Here is a 21708-nt window from a genome sequence, read left to right on the forward strand (position 1 = left end):
AAAGGAAAATATATGAATTTGGGAATCTTCCAGGGGACCTATAGACCAAGTGACATTTGGCTAGACAGTAAATAAAGAATTGATTCCAATATTTCATAAACATATAAGCATGCAATTCATGAAAAGTTCATAAACAGTTCAGGCAATAGGAGATTCATGGAAATAACAAAGTGAAGGGATTCCTGTTGATTCCAGTCCGGTCATTCATATGAATGAAGGTGAATGGATGAACGGAGGAGGATCGCGGCTGGTCCTTGAGGAAACTATATTTCTCTCCCAGGGAATGGCAGTCCACTACCAGCAGCCCTGGGAGAAGCTTGTGTCCCTGCAGAGTCAATCCGCTCGCCGCGGGAGCCGGGAAGCGGCTGTGGCTGTAAAGGAGCGATCGGAGCCGGCTTTTTTGACAGTCAGCTGATCCGAAGTTTTAAACTGGACTGATTTTGGTTCCGCTGGTGGTCCTTGGGTCAGGAGCCTTAGGAAGGGTTAGAACTAAAAGAAGAGCGTGCTAGGGGTAATTTTGATAAAGATATGAGCCAATTTGTATCGTCCGCCGTATTAACCTATGGCGGAGGAGCCTCAGCCAGAGTTTAAAGGACGGACGGGTTAGTGAGAGGGAGGGGGAGGATTGCATACAAAAAAAGGAGTCAAGGAAAGACACAAAATAACCAGATAGAGAGTGTTACTGTTATAAAATGAATGCTACTTTTATTGGGGGGATTTGTTACATAGTTCAAGGAAGGGAAAGTGAAGAAAAAAAGATCTTTTAATAATAGTCTGCTGCGGTCCCGCTCTGTTCCTTTTGCGATGGATCTGCAGAACTCTCTGCTGCAGGTTCAAATCAATTTGAATGCCGGTGCTTCGGACATCAGTACCTATTCTGTCATGGTGGGAAGAAAGAGAGTCAGGCAGGGCTTCCCAGCAGGAGGCCCATGCTTCTGAAACCAAGTGATGTATCAAGAGGTCATCTATCTGAACCTTGATCTCAGGGGCTCAGATCTTTCAGGGTCTGGGTTTAGGATAACACTATAAGCAGTTCTATCTTTTTTCAGCATTTTCCTAACTCAGTCCTGTGGCAACACAAGGACCTGATCATATCTTTGATTCTTTATATTCCACTAAATACATCTGCAACGGAAATGGAAAACTTCCTCTTTCCAAAAATATTGTTTATCCATTCAGTCGCTTCCGATTCTTCGTGACCTCATGGACCAGCCCATGCCAGAGCTTCCTATCAGTGGTGGCCACCCCCAGCTCCTTCAAGGTCAAGCCAGTAACTTCAAGGATAACATTCATCCACCTTACCCTTCATCAACCCCTCTTCCTTTTTCCTTCCATTTTCCACAGCATCATTGTCTTCTCCAAGCTTTCTTGTCTTCTCATTATGTAGCCAAAGTACTTCATCTTTGCTCCAGTGAGCAGCTGGGCATTCTTTCCTGGAATATGGACTGGTTGGATCTTCTTGCGGTCCAAGGCACTCTCAGAATTTTCCTCCAACACCACAGTTCAAAAGTGTCTATCTTCCTTTGCTCAGCCTTCCTTATGGTCCAGCTCTCACATCCATAGGTTTCTATGAGGAATACCACTGCTTTAACCATGCAAACCTTCGTTGCCAGTGTGATGTCTCTACTCTTCAATTTTTTTTTTGTCGAGATTGGTCATTGCTCTCTTTCCAAGAAGTAAACATCTTCTGATTTCCTGGCTGCAGTCTGCGTCTGCTATAATCTTTGTGCTTAGAATTATGAAGTCCATCACTGTTTCCACTGGTGGTCAATAGTTTCTAGGATCTTTGTGTTAGCTGATCCTGAGGACTATCTACAATAGTTAAGTCCTTCAGACATGGGAGAGGGCAGCAGAAACCAGATAGCCTGTCTCCTTTGAACCATCTGCTCTAACAAGGCCTGGCTTGTGTTTCTTACAGTCAGTCACTTGCTTCTGTTTCTGATACATGAGTTACCAGCAAGTACTCAGTGCATAGTGCCTGACAAGATTTCAGTAACTTAATTTTCCTTCCTCTCTCTTCCCTATGCCCACACCCACTCAGTGATTTGGTGTTTTGTTAAGAAATATTCATCATAAAAAGAACAATAAGTTTAATTGTGTTCACTGATTGAAAAATATGTAGAAAGTGGCATTGACAATACATCTCAGTAATTGTATTTTAAAATTAAAATTGAGTTTGAGATAATTGGCAAATTAAATAAAATGCATGAAACATCACTAGATTCCTTGGCACACTAGAGAAGTCTGATACAAGGGAATTACATTTCAGGCTATATCAATTTTTGATTCCAAAAAGATAAAACATTTTACTATGATAGATTTGAGTAATTAAAGAGCAACATGTATATACAGTTGGCTCAGTGCATTCTAACAGATTAAAAGATAGCCTCACCATCACTACCACTGTTTCTCTTGTTTCATAATAAATTGATTTTTGATTTGGAAGGCCTAGCCAGTCACTTCTTGCTTTTTCTGTTGGTTCTATAAGGTCAGGCCCGTAGCCAGGATTTTGATTCGGGGTGGGGGGTGGGATTTTGGTTCGGGGAGGCTGAGTCTGAGTGAGAGAGGATATATCCTAGCAAACCTTTTGTATCGTTATCCCAATACCCCCATGCATATGGGATGTATTGAGCATGGTGATCATATCATAAGATGAATAAACATAACAGTTTAAATAATAAATGTAAGGCCTTCTCGTTGACCACCCTGAGAATTGTTTTTTTTTTTTGGGGGGGGGGGGGTTGAAGCCCCTCAAGACACACACACACACACACACACACACACACACACACACACCGGCTACATGCTTGTATAAGGTTAAAAATTTATGATTTCTTTTCTTAAAATGTCCCTTCAGCTTGGCTGAGATATATAGATCCGCCTAGCTATCAGGGAATTACAACATTAGTCATCAATTAGTTTTAAACTCCAGCTTAGATAGATAATACATCATCTATCTAGCCTATTGTGGCACTCCTGTGATCATTTAATTTTTAAAAGGCATCTTGGGTTTTTTTTAAAAAAAAAAAATCCCTACCCCATCCTTTCTTTGTCTCTCACACAGACACTATCTCCTTAAGGAACAATAAAAATGAAATTTGTTTGACCTGGACTGTGGGTTCATTTAGGCAGGATAGATTTAATTGCTCTACCTAGTCTCCCAGACAGCTTTTATGTAATAATCCAGACATTTACGCACTGTCTTTTACATGGCTTGCAAGCAGGTGCATTTGCCCAAGGATGGATGCCCATAAAGCAAGTCTTACAATTCATTGCACATCTTCTGAAGTCCTCTGGGAAACTGCTTATTCTGGGATAACACCGGCATCTAATTAAAGGCTCACATCACCACCATGTCTTGGTTCCAAGTGACATTTGCTTGTCTCTTTAATGATCAGATTTATAGTACAATTAATTCTACAAGGGCATTGTCACAGACCCTCTTCCTTATGTTTCAGTTCTTAGAATAAGCACAAACTTTTTCCCCAGCATAGGGCTTGTCCTTAGAACTTAGCTGCTGCCTTAACCTTAACCTTATGTACCCCCCCCCCCTCACTTTGGCTCATTTCACTTCCTTCTGTTAGGTCTCACTTCTTCCCCTCCTGTCTGTTTTCAAGTATATACTCCCAACTCATTTCCTTTATTTCAGAGGTTTCAACCATCCTGGGCTGGATCTACACTGCCCTATATCCCAGGATCTGATCCCAGATTATCTGATTCGAACTGGATTATATGAGCCTGCACTTTCTAGTTTAAGAAAATAATCTGGGATCAGATCCTGGGACATAGGGCAGTGTAGATCCAGGTCTGTCAACTTGATCCTTAATATTTCTTAAAACACCCTCCAATATTTCCCACATGAAAACTAGGATAAGTGTGGCCATGTAATATCAGAGTGTGATCAAAATGGCAAAAAATCATTGTCAGATGAACTATAAGAGGATTAAGCAGTTTGCATTTGCCAGAATAGGATTCTGCCCTCCTCTCCTCTCCTCTCCCTCAACTTATTTCAGTACAAACTACTTTTTGAACTTATCTTGTAGCAACTGATGTAAGGGGAAAACTGGGGCAGAATAGATGAGAATAGCTGGGACATTTAAAAAGCAACTGAAAAGGTGCAATGGCAAAGGATTAATAGAAATTACTGGTATCCCTACCAAACTGGGACATTCTGAAGAATTTTTTTAATTTTTTTTACTTGGGTAGGAATTAAGTGGCCTTCCAGTTCTTGTTGAACTGCAAATCCCAGCAGCCCTTGCAGACATAGACAATTAAAGGAACATTGCAAATTGCAGTAAAACAACTTTTCAGATGGCTGCATGATTCCCATCCCTGGCCTTTGTACATCACTCTTGGCCTACTCATTTTTATATGGCAAAGGTAATGAAATGGAATAATGTAAAATACATTTGCTAAGCAAATACTGAACTCTGATGCTCCAGATTGACAGCAGCTGTGAGATTTTAGGGGCTGGGTGCTTGCCACACCCCTCCAGGCTGTTTCAAAAACTGTCATCCCCTTCGTCTACTGGGAATGGGCTGGCTGTAGTATCGCTATCATGTGTATTTCATTAAGAATTAGGCATATGTATATCTGGGATTTGCTGTTACTGTTTTTTTTTCTTTTTGTATCATGTCATGCACATTTTTCAAAAATTCTTAAGACATCTGTACATTTTGGGATACTATTGCGGTTGAACTATTGGATGGAAATCTAACTTCACAATTCTGCTTAGTTGGAGGCATTCAGTTTTAAAATGGTAAATTGACACAGATTTATACAATAGATAATGAAATTATGATTTCTCCTACATTATAGAAATGGCTGAAGAATTTTGATGTAACTTGTCCTAAGGTCCTGTTAGCAACTAACTGTTTAAGGCTGGGAAAATGTGCAGGCATTCTTCGAAGCTGATCGTAATAAGACTGGTAGGATTTTGTCTGTGAATTGAAAGTAAATGTGCCTGGGATCAAAGGGGGGAATTTGAAGTACAAAAGGCCAAGCCATTTGTAACAGCAGAGGGGATCGCTTCCTAAAGCCCATCAAGATGGTAAAGACAAACGTGGTTAGAAGAAAATGACATATTTTCCCTTTTTTCCCTTTTGCCTTTCTCCCCTCTCCCTGAGTATTATCTCTAGTTTTTTCAAAGTTGAGAGGATTTAAAACCAACTCCATAATTTTTAATCTCCCCTACTCCCCACCACCCTGGTTATATGTGAGTGTCCAAAGAAGGATAGCTTTGGATTCAGTGGATTCAGTTTTCCATGATCTCTCCTTGATATACTATGGTACTACAACCCTTTGCCCACAGTATGGCAGGGACAATAATAGTCAAGTAACAGCAACAGTAGAGAAAATATGCAGGTTCCTCCAGGCCATTTCACACAGGTGGGTTTATGTGTGTGAGTCTAACGTGCCATCAAATCTAATGCGCACCTCAATTCTGGCAATGTAACTTAGCCAAAAATGATAAGCATTAGATTTGAGTAAATGTGGTAGCAGGAGACTCGAATAGACTTTGCAGGGGGTGGGACAACCATTACCCAAAAGACATGCAGTTTTCACTGCATGTCTTTTGAGTAATGGTTGTCCCCTTGACTAGAAATTCAGAGTCCTTGGTCAAACCACAATGCAAATATGCAACAGGTACATTCCAGCAAGGAATGAGGCTAGTAGTGTGACGACAGATCAGCAAAAGTTGGATAGAGTTTTACAGGTTTTAAGAGTTTTAGAAATGACAGCTGGTACAACTCAGAAATTTCTCAGCTGATGAAGTTCTTCTGATTCAAAGACAGAGAAACAAAAATAACACATTGAATGTCTGATTATATGTGTAGTTTGTGAACTCTTTTAAAAATAGAAACAATGAATCGAAAGAAGAGTTTAGAAATCGTAGTAATCTTAGGGAACCCTCCTAAAATAATGCAAACTGTGTGCTTAATATGGGGGTCTTCATTGTTTCTCAAAGTCACTTTCAAAGCTAAATATCAGTTTAAAGGAAAAGACGCAAGAGAGGAATGGTTTCTAGATGAATGCCTCTACTTCTCAGCATTTCTCATAGACTTTAGTATGGCATTGTGTTGCTGTTTTAATAGATAATGACAAAAATGTAGGCCTGCACATTAATGTGAAGGAAAGTAGTGTTTCTCTTCTGGGTTCCACTATGTCAACTTAATAATAATTTTACGAATCATTCATTAATTTCACAGGTAGAATCAGATGCCTTCAAGCTATATGTGTATGGCATAATCTTATATGGCCATTGAACCACTCTAGACATGCCCTAGATCTTTCCTTAAAATAACAATGAAAAAGCAGATTAAAAAAACAGCCAATAAATTCTAGTGTTCTCAGATGCCAAGTTTTACTTGCAAATGACATTTCAAAAGGCCATAACCCTTAAACAGAAAAAATGCATTCCCAAATGCTTCTGAAAGTACAGTAGAGTCTCACTTATCCAACACTTGCTTATCCAACGTTCTGGATTATCCAACGCATTTTTGTAGTCAATGTTTTCAATACATCATGATATTTTGGTGCTAAACTCATAAATACAGTAGTTACTACATAGCATCACTGCGTATTGAACTACTTTTCCTGTCAAATTTGTTGTGTAACGTGATGCCGATTCAGCCTTCTGACCCAGGGAGAAGCCTCTCCATGGAGACGAGGACTGAACCGGGAGGCGTTTGCAGCGCCTCCGCTCCAGCCTTCGTCCCACCTGGTAATCCGAGTTATCCGGTTGACCGAGTTGAGGTCCGCCGGTTTAATTCGGAGTACTGGGGTTCTACTGTAGTTCATTAATGCCTTCAAACCTATAAAATGGAAGCCCTTATTACATCATTATAAGGGTCACTGATGCCCATTTCATGTAGGATTCAGCAAGCTGGAAATAAGGCTATCTGTGGAGTATGACTAGTGCAAGTGCAAATGGGTTGCAATTAATGTATGTTGGTGGCTAAAAAAATAACAAAATATTTGGTGCATATTTAAGTCAGAAAAAAAATCAAGGCTTAGAAATGTGAATGTGGGAGAAGTGATTCTGGCCCTAACCCAAAGTAGCCTGTGAGCGCAAGCTCTTCACACCCATTAAAACTGTACAAAGATCAACTTCTCTGTTGAAGACATATGATACAATCCCTGAGAGAAATGGCAGGTTCTTAAGAAGAAAAGACAAAGAACAAATGACCCTACTCGTGGGAGAAAGGGAAGAGAAACAGCTGCCTGAAATATTCAACATTGACTCTTAAAAGAAAAGAACACTAGTTGACTGCCAATTCGTCCTTCCCACCTTGGAAAGCATTTGAAGTTGAAGGCAGTATAAACAAATCTTACCATTCCATATAATTAACTGCTGATCCTAGTTGGTGTCCAGATGCTAGAATTTCAGTATTGAATTTTAACTGGATATGGTTTCTTTTGGTCTGTGAAAATGTGTGTTCTCTTTTTTTTTTTTTAAACCCTTTGTTCTTCAGTGTATTCCTGAAAGTTCACATAGGGGAAAAGCATATCTTGCCATATGGAAAACCTCAATTATGTGTGTGTGTGTGTGTGTGTGTGTGGCTGGGTGCATATTTAAAACACAGTTCATTCATTCACATCCCTCTTGTCAATGACTGCACTATTATGGGATAAGGAATAGATTTGTTTGAACATAGCGTGGGGTTTCTCCCACACATTAAAGACAGTTTGAGAATAGTTTCACTATTAAATATGGAGGTGCATTTGGGAAACTATGAAGGTTACTTAGGGCTAGTGCAGATTTAAAAGGGGATGATATTTTCATTACAGTTTAGAATTAGTAGCTTGAAAATGACTACTTGTGTTTCAATTTTCTAACAATGAAGGTATAAAATATGTGATTTGTTTAAGACAAATAGCACACTCAAAACATAGAGAAAATAATTTAAAACCGTATATACGGTGTGTGTGTGTGTGTGTGTGTAGATTAAAATCTAGAGCATATACCTTACTCCGAATTATACAGATTAAATGCCAACTAAAATAGAAGAGTTTTAATTGCTTTTTTGAATCTTAGTACTTTTCTACACTGCCACATAATCCAGTTCAAAGCAGATAATCTGGATTTTATATGACAGTGTAGAAGGGGATGAGAAAAACCCTATCACATCTACCCATCTGCTGAGGATCTTAAACTTTAGGAAGGCTCAGGCCTCTTCCAGAATGCCTATGTATCTCAGGATCTGATCCCAGATTATCTGTTTTAAACTGGATTATATGAGTCTCCACTGCCAGATAATCTGGGATAAGAAGATAATCTGGGATCAGATCCTGGGATATAGGGGTAGTCTAGAAGGGGTCTCAGGACCCTTCTACACAGCCATATAACCCAGAATATCAAGGCAGATAATCCACAATATCATCTTTGAACTGGATTAACTGAGTCCATACTGCAATATAATCCAGTTCAATGTGGGTTTTATACAGCTATGTGGAAGGGGCCTCAGTCTCTCCAGAGTTCAAGAAACCAAAACTTTGAGACTCTACCGCTGATCATGCTGACTAGGAGATTTTGGAAGGTTTAAATCCCCCAAAAGTAAAAATCTCCAAGCTCTTCTGTGAACACATAACATTTTTATATGACCTGTCTTCTCTTTTATCTAAGAGTTGCTTTACTAATCTCCCATGTTCACAGAGCCCCTCGAGAAAAAGACAGAAAAGTTGTTTATATAGTATACTGCAGATGCATGAGAGGAGGAAAAGTAAATATTAACTTTCCACTTCTTTTGTTTCTGATTACAAATATAATGTGATATTGTCTGATTATTTCTGAGGTGAAAGAATAGCCCCCTGTGAGGTGATATTTCCCAGTCAATAGTAGTCCATGTGAAAAATAGTTTGAAAAAAATATTAATTCTGGTAGTAGTGGTTGTGCTCATGTATCATGGTCACAGGTCCTATTTCTTTTCTATCCTGCCTTTTTCAGGGAATACCTACAGTAATACATTATACTATTAAACATAATTAAACAATATACCATATTGAAAAGCCCTTGTTTAGAAGTAATTTTAAAAATAACATGAGGAAGAAAAAAGCAGATATCCCATACGAACAGCTTCTTCTATAGAATGTAATATTTTGCCAAGAGTGAGGGCCCTTTCAGACAGCTGCTTAATCTGGATTAAGGCAGTAGAATTAAAATTTCTGGTACCTCAAGAGTCCACACACAGAGTTCTAAGTCCCAGCAAATGGTCCCAGGATTTCCAGAAATATTTGGTAAATGTAGATTGAAGAAAACTGCAAAAGGTATGTTGGGACATCCGCTGGAAGTTTTCTTTCATTTTTTCCCCCTATTAACACTTCAAGATGTGCTACATCTCATAAGTATTGCAGCGTTGATGCAGATATAATAAAGTGTGCACAAGCAGATTTTCTGTTGTTTCTCCTCACTCCTGGTGCCTCCAGGTTGCTCGTACAAACCCTGTTTCCCTTTGGGGTCACTTGCCTGCAACTTGCTGCTGCCCGCTGTGTCATTTCAAGCTCAGTTTCCTTTCAGAAATGCACAGGAAACGAGAACAAAGAAATAGTTGGAGAGAGTTCTCATGGGAAGTGCTTTCCTTTCATGCTCCCATTTAGCATGTTGGCATCTCTCCATCAGCTGGAGCAGTCTACACTGCAAGAAACTCAATTTTTGGAGTGCTGGGGCATACAGTAGTCTGTGGAAATACATTTTTCACCCAATATTGGATTTTATGCAAATCTTTTTATCACACATTTTTTATGCTATTCCATGATCAAGTACGCATATGGGTATGTGTTTTGTAGCTCCCCACTTTTATCCCACTTTCTAGAGTGTTTCCAAGCCTGTGTAGTTGGCCTCCCTTAGAGGTAAGTTCCTAAGGACACAAGCCCTCTCTTGTGTCCTCACTAAATGACCCTGGAAGTGTTTGGCCAAGGCTGCTTCTACACCAGTGGTTCTCAACATGGAGTCCCCAAATGTTTTTGGCCTACAACTCCCAGAAATCCAAGCCAGTTTACCAGCTGTTAGAATTTCTGGGTGTTGAAGGCCAAAATCATTTGGGGACCCAATGCTGAGAACCACTGTTCTACACAACCATTTAATTTGGACCAAGAGAATGGATTCAAGAGAACCAGTTCACTGTGAGATGCCTACACAGGCACCCCACAAACTGGTTCCAAGCTGAGACAGTGGCCACAAAAATCTGCTGACTGGGGATTCATCTAATCCAAATAATTTTGGGTCTCTATCTGATCCAACAAGATGTACTGATAAAAAGCAATCAGACCAATGAGAATATGCGCTGGAGAGAAATAGGCCAAAGCAGGAAAGGAAAATTGAACATTCCCATGGGAATGCACTGACTTCCTCACTGGGGGGAAGAAGAATGTGTTAACCTTCTAGCTGAGCTGTGTATCTAGTTTCTTTTTCCAAATGCTTCAGGGCTTGCCCTGAAGCATTTGGAAAAAGAAACCAGATACACAGCCCTGCATTTTGGTCTCAATTCCTGCTCAGCATGATATATTGGCTTTATCAGATTTTAGGGCTTAATCTGGAATTTCCAGTGAGGTCTCTTTAATACACTGTTTCCAGCTGGATGCACATTGCAACACACATTGGTGGAATATGTTTAGTGGATACCCCAACCCCAAGCTGTTTTCAAACCAGATTTCAGTGGCTACGTAGATGGGACCCATGAGTTCTTCAAAGTTCTTAACATCTAGGCTCATATGGTGAAATGTCCATGGAATAACTTTGTCCAAAGGCCTGTTCACCGCATACTATGATTAACTGCCATATCCTATGGACTCCTGGGGCTTGCAATTTGGTAAAGTACTGGAATTATTCTAAAGAAAATTCCAAATGCTCTTCCTTAAACTACAAATTCCAGAATTCCAAAGGATGCAATCACACCAGTTAACATTGGAACAGCAAAAATAATTTATAGAATGTGAAAGAGCCCTAAGTTTTGAAAGGCTTTGAAGTATGGTCAGAATTGGACCAATAACTGGTGAAATTCTCTTAACAAGGAAATTGTGTTCTTCCTGTAATCAGCCCTGAACAATCATTTAGCTAAAGCATTTGGAACTTGCTGAAGTTTCCAAACACTTTCCAAAGACAGCTCCGCTTAGAGTACTTAGGAGTGCTTTGCAATAATCCAAACAGGATATAACTGAGTCACACATCACCAGGGCCAGATTAGAAATCATACAGTTAGTACATTAACTTTGAGTGTGCAAAGATTTTAATATCACCAAAACTTGAGCATCCACCCCATCTGTGTTATATCTGGCCATCAACCTATCTGACCATGAATCCTTCCACATCCAACTTGCCTATAGTAGTAGTTTATTCATGCTTGGATCATAGGCTACTTGCATATAAAATAATAAAATAAAAGTGCCACAATACAAAAGAACACAGGGAGGCCTCCCATGTTCTCAGGGCTTCGTCCTAGAATGCTTCCAGAACGGAATCCTGCAGGAAGTAGCCCTGCATCATGTGATGGGCTCTGTTGGGGTCTATCCTGACTTTGTCTAGGATGCTTCATAGGATGGAACCCAGACCTCATGTGATGAGGTCCTAATTTATTATCATAGTTATGCTATTTTATTACGTTTATTTGTTTTGTTATTTATTTATTCATTCAGTCACTTCTGACTCTTTGTGACCTCATGGACCAGCTCACACCAGAACTCCCTGTCAGCTGTCACCACCCTCAGCTCCTTCAAGGTCAAGCCAGTCACTTCAAGAACACCATCCATCCATCTTGCCCTTGGTTGACCCCTCTTCCTTTTTCCTTCCATTTTCCCCAGCATCATGATCTTCTCCAAGCTTTCCTGTCTTCTCATTATGTGGCCAAAGTACTTCATCTTTGCCTCTAATATCCTTCCCTCCAGTGAGCAGTTGGGAATTTTTCCCTGGAGTATGGACTAGTTTGATCTTCTTGTGGTCCAAGGCACCCTCAGAATTTTCCTCGAATACCACAGTTCAAATATGTCTATTTGTTAATTTTACATAGATGTAATTGGTGGTTTAAAACAAATCGTTAGCTACTCTGAAGCCTGATGAAGAATGACAAATAATAAATTAAATAAATAAAGTAGGGAGAAGAGAATTGCCATGTTCTTTCTGGCTATAATGATTTTACATATGTGTTTCACTCTAATGAAAGTAAATAAAGTGCCTTCTGTGCAATACATATAAACCATGCATTTGGGACTGAAATAAAAGAGATACTAGAATGATGAATCCTTAAGAACAATAGTCACATGGCAATTATTTCAGCGGTGAATGAGTTTTAAATACCAACGTATAAGAAAACAGACCATCTGAGAAGCAGAAATTCAATGTGCTGAGTATCCAGGGGGAGAAAAAACCCCTAGCAGCCATAATTTTTTTTATCTGTTAGTGGGAAAGCAAGATAAAACAGAAGGAAAGTGACAGGAGATTAAGAGAACGGTAAACAATGGACACTGAAACAGGGACAAAGCTGGGAATGTAACTATAAAGTGCTATAGGAAATCCCTCAGTATTAATTCTCTAACAAATTATTGTATGCTTTGGGGCCCAAGCATGATTGTGAGGGAGTTTTGCCACTCAGCAAGAGAAGTCTTTTAGAAAATCAAAGCATGGTCTTCATGTCATGGAGTGGTGGACACAATTTGAGACTATACATTCTAACATGAGAGGAAATCTCAGTGGACTTTCTTCTGAGCATATATTCAGAGTTTAGAAGCAATAAGTTACAGAATATTTAGTTACAAGCAACATGTTCCATTTTAGAGGCATAACAAACTTGAAACAAAGTTATATATAACAGTTAAATCCCAGCTGGTATAGAACTATTGAAGCAATGGAACAGAAGTGATGGCATACAGAATGAATGATGGCTTGAAGGGTCTACTATAGTTGGGGCTAATAAATGGAGTTAGGGCACTGCGTGCTGTATAGGGTTGCAGTGGCTCCCTCCCTCCCTCGCTCCCTGTCTCTCTGTGCTCGTTGGGAAGTGTGTGTGTGAAACCAACTGAGAGCAGGACTATCACAAGTGGGCAGGGGAAGATTAAACCTTCCTAGGTTTTGTTCCCCTTTGTAAAAACTTTAAAAATGACAATCTCAATAAGTGCCGGGAGGTATTTCCTCTGCCTTTAAAGCCTCAACATGGTTCTGATCAGGGTAAAGCCTGTGCTTATTTCCTTCTGAGTAAACATCCCAATGCAATGTTAAATATTGAAATATTGTGCAGTTTAGCTATAAAACAGCATCATGTCTAGGCAAGCATTGCAAGAACTATGCACTTCTGTCCTACTTGGCCCAAAAAGAGTGTGATTTTATCAGTATTATTTCATCATGTTATCGCTTTGAAGATATTGAGAAAAGGCAAGATAAAACTGGATATAATTCATAAGTAATGCAGAGAGGGTGTACACTAACACCTGCCTATTTGTTGACTTTACAGTGAGCAACTCAGTTCAAGGTTATTCTGCATCAGCTAACCAGGCAGAAACCCCAATTCAATCTTGGTTTGTTTGATTTGTTGTGCTGCAAATATTTTAGAGATGATATGTATACAAAGGAAGGGATACAATCTGATCTCTCTGTTAGATACTTCTGAGGATCTCACCAAATAAGAAAGTGCAGGTCTCCATCAGATGGAAACGGAACAATTGAACCGGTAGGGAAATGGTATACAGTAATACTTTGAGTTAAGAGTTTAATTCATTCCATGACTGAGCTCTTAACTCAAATCACTCTGATCTCAAAGTAAATTTCCCATTGAAATGCTATTAATCCATTCCGACCCCCACCTCCACCCCATTTTTGTTATGTGTTTTTAAAAAAGAAAATGTACTTTATAAATAACAAATAAAGTATACAGGCACATTCACGTGGAACAATAATAAAGATAAACTTTAAAATGGTAGAAGCACAAAGCACAAAGCAAAGCGGCAAAAGTATCATTTTCTTCCTACTGTATTCCTGCCTGTCTCTGTCTCTGTCTCTCTTTATGAAGCCAAACATATCAGGAATAAAAACCACACAAAATCTACTAATCCAAAGTTCCTCAAAGTGGACAAGAGCAAAGCTGACAGCAATCTCCCAAATTAGACAAGAGCAGCAGCATGGAGATATGAGGCATGGAAGCTGTTCCCTTGAAGGCCTAGATCCTTATTCCTTTTTCTTCAACACCAGTACTAATGATCACATTAGAGTTGCTGAAGAACTATGACTTTACATGAATGAGAAATTTCTTATTTTAAATTAATTAGCCAGATTTTTCTTCCATTATTATAAGATTTACTATCACTATAAGATTTATGACCATGTGTTAAGAGCACAAGACCTACAAATATCAAGTCATGCCCAAATCAATTTGTTTGTAACTTATTACCATCCATTAATTGGGAAAAATCAACACAATATTGTAAGTGAAATATAGAATGCTACAGCATGGCTTTTGTATCTAATCCTGCTTTCAAAAATTCACGAAGATAAATGTAGCCATGGTGTTCTAGAGATATAAAGGTATGAATCCCATTTGTTGCCTCTGATGCATTTTGATCCATTTCTTTTATTTGTGAGTCGTCACTTAGTCATCATTATAACGTAGCTCTCTATTATTACTCATAAAATATGTTTCTGTTTGAAAGTGTGACAGTTCAGTATATGCACAATACAAAGACATGATCAAAGAGGCACCACAGGGGAACAGGAGAAAAGTGTTTTTCTTCTTGCTAGTAGTTGTTGCTCTGTCTCATCAACAGAAATGCATTAGTCACAAGCAGTATTTGATTTCCTCACTGTTATGCTCAGATCAAATGGCTGAGTTCTTCTTAGTACATTATCACCATTAATTTCTACAAATTTCTACAAAGGTCTGTCAAACGCAAGCTTTGATAGCTCTGTATGTCCTTTTCAAATGAGCAAATGGTAAAGTGGGTATTTTGTTCCAGAAATGGAGAAGCTCAGTGGATGCCAGGAGTGAACGAGGAGGACAAAGGATTTGCCCCATTAAATAACAACTCTCCCATTCCCAAAATGAAATTTTCCTTTATTCTGCAAATTCCTAGCATAGCAGTAAAGTAAAGCTTTGGTTGGTCTTTTCATGTTTAAACCTTAAAAAAGGGGGGGCAGGCAAAGATGCCAAGGGAATGTGAATACAGCAAATTTAAAAGCTCTGGACATGAACCATTTTCAATGTCTGTACAATGCCAGAAAGTTGAGGACTGAGTATTTCATGAAGGAACAGAATAGATATGGGAGATAAGGCCCTCATTTTGCTCCACTTTCTCCCACATAACTGCAACCCATGATGATATGTTTTGCTACTTGAACTATCCCCTTCGGATCGGGCCCTCTAGGCAAACACTGTGTTTTAACTCCAAGGCAGAAGTAGTGTTTTTGGGTCTTCCATATCAGACAGACTTTTACAGAGGAGCCAGAATAAATGTGCCAGGCAGCCACCAGGCAGTGGCAGCACTTGGGGGTGACATCAACAAAGGAGCTCTTAAAAGCAAACACAGTGGCACCATAGCTAAGCCTTGCTAATGCTTGCGCAGGAGGAAGCATGGTAAACTCTGTTTGAATGTATTTCTTTCATCATAATATCTTTATGATATCACAACCAGAAAATGAAACGTCCAGGTCTGATGGCACTCAAAAAGCTATCCAGGTTAAATAGAAGACAACTACAAGTAGCACTGTGGCTAATGATACAATTGGACTCTCCAAATGTTAAAATGCTCAGAGGTCAAAGAAAAATTTGGAACTGAACAGCACATGTTATAGCAACATGGAATATGGCAAGCAGGGGAAACTAGATGTAGTAAAACAAGAAATTGAATGTGTAAGCATGAAACTACTTGGGGTGAGAACTGAAGTGGACACAAATATAGCATTTTGAGTCAGATACTATAGTCTGCTGAAAAGACAAATAAATGGGCTCTGGAGCAAATCAAGTCTGGACTCTCCCTAGAAGTCAAGATGACTAAATTGAATCTGGAATACTCCCCAAAATTGTCCACATAAGTGGCCAAGATAGTGACACCTTTGTTCTCTGATGGTTTAGTGTTCCAGCTTAGTTTCATGCACAAAATTATTTAAAATCCTGCATAAAATATTTTTGAGCTATGAGTATAAGATATATATATAGAACATAAATGAATTTCATAGGTCCCATGTTCGAGACATCTCAGTATGTTAATGCAAATATTCCAAAATCTAAGTAAATATGAAATTAAAAATAAACCCGAGTCACATGCATTTCAGATAAGGAATACTCAACATGTAGAAAATTTCAGCCATTGTTACTCTCCTTGAGCTTTTAGGAAAGAACAGAATAGAGAACCTATCTGCATTCCACTAAAGAAAATCTCCAAAACACTGTTGAAAATTAGTTCCAGTAACTAAGGAACACAACTACTAATGATAGCTCCCAAGAGAACCAAGAGCCACAGTTTTGAAACTTTTGTGCTCCTTGACGGAATTGCAGTCCGTGCTTTTTATCATACCATGTCAAAAATGAACACTCATGCAGAACAGTTTATTGTATCAAATGAGACATCTGCTGCTTGTTTGGATGGCAAATTGGCAAGTCTTTAATATTGTCATATTGATCCAAGAAGACAGTAAACAACCAAGTGGCCATGGAAACCGCACACAGTTTTATCCTGTTACTTTATTTCTAATTGTGAATTTAATTCTGGAGAACAGAGCCAGGTTGGCAGCATTAAAGGACAAAGTCTTCTGCTTCCCTAGAGATCAGAGGCAGCTTGGATTAAAACAACACTTGATTTCTCCCCACGCATTGTCCTTACTCTCACTTTCCTGCATAATTAAAGACTGGGGATAGAGAAAGAAACTGTCATGGTGTTAAGTTGTTATGATATTGCAGTCTGGATTTATGATCTCATAACTGCTTAGAATTCACATTTACAGTTGTTAATGATGAAATATGACCCCACCCACCCCCACCCCAAAAACCCCTCAACATTTGCAACCTGGAGGCACACAAGTCAAAGGGTTTCGAAGGTGCTGCTATTCAAGAGTCAGGGAAATGATGTGTTGCAGCATAGACTGAGAGAAGTAGTTCTGAAAGAACTTTGAAGGGTTTCTCCAACTGCCTTTTATCAACACACTTTGCACCCAGAAGACCCTGTAGCCCTTTGTCAGAATTCTACTTTAGTTACTTAGTTATGTATGTGTAAGTAAGTGATATCTCCTGGCCCATTTTACTTCTTTGGGATATTTTGTTAGGAGTATAAAAAAAGGATGAAGGAAAATAGGAAGTACCAAGTTGTCCAGTGACGTGAGTTATATATGATGCTTGCCTGTCAATGTTGCTGATATGAGGACACCAAATGATTTTTTCTCTTTCTCCTTTTATCAGGAATTGTTCATGTATTTGAAGAGAAAAGTCTCTTTACAACAGAAAGGCAGACTCGTTTTTTCTTACAGTTATAGCATCTGTATGTTGGAAAGCCAGGAAGTATCTGGCACCTTACTTTATATGAAGATTTGTATCTCACAAAAACTAGTTGTTTGTTATGTTGGTCAAGAGAACAGGATGTTCCCAACGACTTTACTTGTGCAAGAGCAATAATAAATAATATACTATTCAAAAACAAGATTAAAGATGCACTGCTTGTCATCACATGAAATTACAAGTTTCCTAGATTGGATCTGCAGTATTTCATTTGAAAATAATATGCTTAGTTCAGTGAGAGGCTGCAAAATTGTTAGAGAGGAAAACTAATTCAGAAAGTTGGAGATAATTTTACATGTTCACAGTTGCTTTGAGATTAGACCTGTATGCTAAATATGAGGAAGAGAATCAGTCTTTGCACAATGTGGCACATGCATTATGCCAAGATAAGCAAAAATGTAAGTGCAGGTACAGCTCAGTTAACAAAGTATAAATGGCCTATGGACACCAGATCCCATATGTCTATGGAAGTTTAACAATATCAGCCTTTGTTAGATGGGAGATCATAAAGGAAGACTAGGGCTGTAGGCTCTATTTCAGAGGGAGGAACTGGCAAAACCACCTCTAAGTATTCTTCACCTAAGAAAAGCTCATGGAATTCATGGGGTCTCCATAAATAAGCAGCCAACCTGAATGTATTTACATACACATACATTCTTAGGCATCACTTCTTTAACATGATATTTAGCAGTGGAGACATAATAACATGGACAAAGTATAAATTGTTTTCTACCCATCCTAAACCATCAACAAGTAATGTGTGGCCTGTAGACCAGGAGAGTAGCAACTGGGAAGGAGCAAAATGAAGACATTGCCTTACCAGATAAGACACATCCTCTTCCATGATATATTAATCTAGTCCCCAAATTCTTATTCTATAGCAAGTGAGATACTGGAAATCATTCACACTTAGAACTCATATTAACTGTGTTCACCTTCCCTGGGTAACTTTACCAGACACATTTCTTTGCGTATCTGACAGCTGAATTTTTAGTAACTGCAATATTAGAAATTTGCAGACTGAAAGAAAATCTCATTTGGGCAGAATTAGGAATTGCTGCACTTACACAACTGGTACACAACTTAGTCTGCCACTTTTCTGCAGATGAAAAACTCTAGTTGCAAAGACTGAACTGAATTACTCAGATATGCACTTGGCCATCCACTTTTCATTTTTATTACCCAAGGAGCAGTGAAAATAACAATAGTTTTCTACTGCTGCTCAGGTGAAGACATCTCCAACACACCTCCTACATAGATTTCCGCACCCTCATCCCACCCCTCAGAGTAATGCCCTACTTTAATCTCTCTGCCATGGTTTTTCTTCTTAATAAACACTGGAAAGAATTAGAGGGGGGGGAAACAAAGGCAGAAATAAAAAAATATAGACAGACAAGAACGACACACCACAGCCTTAGAAAAGAACTGTCCAAGGTATTTCTAGAGGGCAATTGGAAGGCAGAGAAAAATCTAGATACAGAAATAAAAAAAATACAGAGAGCTAAAATATGCTTTAAAAATTAACCTTACAAACTAAAATCCAAAAAAACAAATGGCACAATATAAACATGTAACATGCCATTTTAAAAAATACCAGGGAATTTTTGGTGGCATACTCCTCCACTGTTTGATAGATCTGCTGAGCAAACTTTTTCACTCACTTGGGTTCCGATTTTGAAGAAAGTTCACATGTGGCTATCAGCCTGAGCCACTCCTTCCTTTGGTATATGGGGACCAATTATCTGCAGATATTTGTATGACAGCTAATAATTCTTCATCACCTACTGCAGAGCATACATGACACCATATCAAGGCCAAAGACGGGGAACTGGCAGAAATTGCTAAACCTGGTGACCCAGAAGGAGCCTTGGGATACACTATGTTGCATATACTTTTGTCTTTCTTGACCATACTACTTTTTATCAATTAGTTTGGACATTATTGTAAAATCAGCAACTTTCAAAAATTGTCATGACACACAAAAGTTTGCATTAATATGGCATGATTATTAGTGCTTTCAAGTAGCTCCTGATTTATGGTGACCTAAAAGGAATCTATCATGGTGCTTTCTTGGCAAGACTTATTAGAGTGGGAGGCTGCCTTTGCCTTCCTCTGATGGTGGGAGAATGTGACTTGCAGAAGATCATCTAGTGGGTTTGCATGACTGAGCTGGAATTCAAACACTGCTCTCCACAGTCACAGTCCAATGCTCATACCACAACACCATGTGGCTCTAAGATTTATAGCCATTTCACCCTTGCTGCAACAAAGTGAACGACTAGGACCCAAGTGAGAAAAAGGATGTCATAGATATTGGCACCAGTGAGTGGAAGGGTGGGAATGAAAGAGTTGGGCAGAAGACAGTGTCAGAAGAAGCTATATAGAAAATATAAGACTTCCAACTATAATGGTGGCTACTGGAAGCAGCCACCTCTTCCTCCTCCTCCTCCTCCTCTTCTTCCTCCTGACAACTGAGGAGGAGGAAGAGGAGGAAGAAGAAGAAGAGGAGGGAAACAGCCACAGTTCCTTCTAATACAGGTCAGGCAATCAGCTCTCCAGAACTTTGTCACCTCCCCTGCCTCTCAGAGCAGTTGCCAAATCTGACAGACTGGATTAGATGCCAAGGAGCTCATGACAAAAGAATGGAGTAATTTCTGATTGCAGATCACAGAAGGATGCTGGGCAGGTGCTCGGGGGAGAGTCCTGCCTATACATGCCAGTGATATGTGCTCTCTCTCTTAACACTTGTGGGACCTCAAGGGAATGGGTGAATTTGCAGACCCCCCCCCACTATTTTTTTTCTACTAGGTCCCCAACCCACTCTTAGTGGCCCTACAGCATATACCAGTTTAGAGACACAGGAACATCTGATGGAGCTATTGTTGCATGAGAACCCATCCTCAGTTTTAAGGCTGTTCCTCACCCAGTTGCTTTAGTTATATTTATGATCTCCTAAGACTCTTAGATCCCATTCACATATACTGTGGTCAAGCCATAGACCACCCCTCTATATACATCAGATCAGCCCCAGATTCATTCAACCATCCAAACAATTAATAAAGATGTTCAATAGGTTCCCTTTTTTTTGTTTCAAAGTTATTGTACTTGTTATAGTCTGGTTTTGATACAGTCTGTTGAAACATTCACTAAACTTTTCACTTTTGCACATAACTGTTTGGTATTTATATAGCACTTTTCCTAACTCTTTCCAATATGTCATTTGCAGAGTTTTTTTCCTTCCTAAGGAAACCTAGCCAAATTAAGACTTAAGAAATGTTGAGTCCTTCCAAATTTCAGTGGGATCCTCAATCTTGTATTCCACACATCTCATTTTCAAGCACCACCCCAGGCTGTCATGTTTGCTTTTATATCACCACATGGAGAATTGAAAATTTTTTGACAGTAGGTTGGCCAACTGCTTGCAGTCAGCCTTTGAAAAACCATCTCCTACTCTTTGGCTTCTGATCAGCAGACATCTGTTGCAACCGGGGAGTTTGCCACACCCACGTGTCAGAATGCAAACACTTGGGTCTCTGGAGGGATTGCAGCATTTGAATTCCAATTCCTCAGGATTTGGGGTTGTTGTTGTTGTTGTTAGCTTGAAGGTCAATGAGAAAAACAAAGGCCACAGGCCAGCAGAATTTGAGAGACTTTCACCCTGGAGATCTGAATGGGACTTAAGTATATGGAACGGTTCACTGCATTGGGAGTAATGAACAAAAGAGACCAACAGAGAGATGCATGCAGTCATCCAGATTGATGAATTTTACTGAATTGGTGATTGGCATAGGACTGACTGTTCTAGGAGTGGGAATCACATGGCCATCCAGCTCTTACTGGACTGCAGATCCCATGAGCCTTAGCCAGCCCAGTGAATGGTGATGAATGCTGGGAGCTGCAGGTCAACAACATGCATGATTCCCTCCTCTTAAATAGATTAAAGGATGACAAATATTTCAAAAGCAACCCCCCTGCCTGTGATTCACCAGGCTACATTTCAGAGGAAGGAACTGGCAAAAATGTGTGAAGTCACCATAAGTCAACAGGTGATTTGAAGGTATGTACACACATATATTCAACTCAAAATGGTTTATAATGATCTCTTAGCTTGTGTTAAGAAACATGGCTTACTAACAAAGGACTAATGCAGCATAACAGAAATCCTATGATCAGACCTTAACATCTCTAGGTTGGGCTGAAAAAGATTCCTGTTTGACCCCCTGGAAAGAACAATAACTGTCAG

At 39.4% G+C, this 21708-nt stretch overlaps 1 protein-coding gene across 1 annotated transcript in view; it reads right to left on the reverse strand.

Annotated features, from left to right (window-relative positions):
* The window catches only part of fggy (FGGY carbohydrate kinase domain containing), a 229471-nt gene extending 220073 nt beyond the window's left edge, over nt 1–9398 (reverse strand). Inside the window, exon 1 of the mRNA XM_016993203.2 lies at nt 9173–9398. The gene's annotated coding sequence lies outside the window, so the exon portion shown is untranslated. The remainder of the gene's footprint in view (nt 1–9172) is intronic.
* Nucleotides 9399–21708: the final 12310 nt, after the last annotated feature.

This window comes from Anolis carolinensis, chromosome 4, assembly GCF_035594765.1.
Source record: "Anolis carolinensis isolate JA03-04 chromosome 4, rAnoCar3.1.pri, whole genome shotgun sequence".
In the NCBI taxonomy this organism is placed as follows: Eukaryota; Metazoa; Chordata; class Lepidosauria; order Squamata; family Dactyloidae; genus Anolis; species Anolis carolinensis.